Raw genomic sequence first — 1,103 nt, forward strand, 5'->3', positions numbered from 1 at the left:
GCAAGAGGACAGGTATCCGCTATTGCGCAGTTGTCACGCTCGACGTGTGAAATGCGTTTAATAGCGCTAGCTGGGACTCCATAGCCAACTCGCTTCGGAACATCCAAGTGCCGGTGTCGCTGTACAGGATTCTGGAAAATTATTTCCTGAATCGTGTGCTATGCTACAACACGGGTCAGAAGTGCGTTCCAATCACCGCAGGGGTTCCGCAGGGTTTTCGGCTGATGTAGATGTGGTCGATTGGATTTTCTGTTCGGCCGTCGCGGGAAACCCACGTGACTTTATGTACTGGTCCATGGGGAAAGAGCGATCCACCAATGATCATGTTGTTATTATCACTCTGATCTCTCTTCAGCTGTCGAATAAATCTTTCGCCTTTTACTAAAGATTTCCGTGGAGAGAGAACTCTGATGAGTCTAATCTAAGCGTTAAATAGAGTCGACTACGTTAACGATCTTGGTGTTATCCAGGACTATAAGCTGACGTTTGATAGGCACCGAACGGAAATTGTTTCTAAAGCGAGCAAGCAACTTGGGTTCATCGCAAAACTAGGCCGGGATTTCAAAGATCCTCATTGTTTGAAAGCTTTGTACTGCTCCCTTGTACGTCCTCTACTTGAAAACGCATGCGTGGTCTAGACTCCACACCGGCTTTCATGGAACTTGCGCATCGAGCGTGTGCAGAGAAGATTTCTACGCCTGGCATAGAGGGACTTACCCTGGCGAGATCCAAATAACCTTCCGCCTTATCCGGATCGCTGTCGCCTGCTCGGACTGCATACCCTTGAACGGCGTCGCAAACTTCAACAGGTATTACTCGTGGCCAAAGTGCTGAATGGCGACATTGACTCGCCGAAGCTCCTGTCCTTCCGTGCATCGCAACATGTATTAAGACCATCTTCCATGCTAGTAAACGATTTTCACCGTACAAACTTCGGCTTTTACGAACCCGTAGCGTTCAGTGTGAGGTTATTCACTACTATTGAGCATCTGTTCGAGTACGGCGAACCTTCGCACATGTTTAAAAGCAAAATGACTAGGTCCAGTGCTATTTGATTGTTATGTTAGTTCATTAAGACAAATTTTGTCAGATGATATAAAATA

At 46.8% G+C, this 1,103-nt stretch overlaps 1 non-coding gene across 1 annotated transcript; it reads left to right on the forward strand.

Annotated features, from left to right (window-relative positions):
- Positions 1-335: 335 nt before the first annotated feature.
- On the forward strand, positions 336-458 carry LOC128739013 (U5 spliceosomal RNA). The gene has a single exon (XR_008412158.1). It is a non-coding gene; the product is annotated as a U5 spliceosomal RNA (small nuclear RNA).
- Positions 459-1,103: the final 645 nt, after the last annotated feature.

The sequence above is a fragment of the Sabethes cyaneus genome, chromosome 2, assembly GCF_943734655.1.
Source record: "Sabethes cyaneus chromosome 2, idSabCyanKW18_F2, whole genome shotgun sequence".
NCBI lineage: Eukaryota > Metazoa > Arthropoda > Insecta > Diptera > Culicidae > Sabethes > Sabethes cyaneus.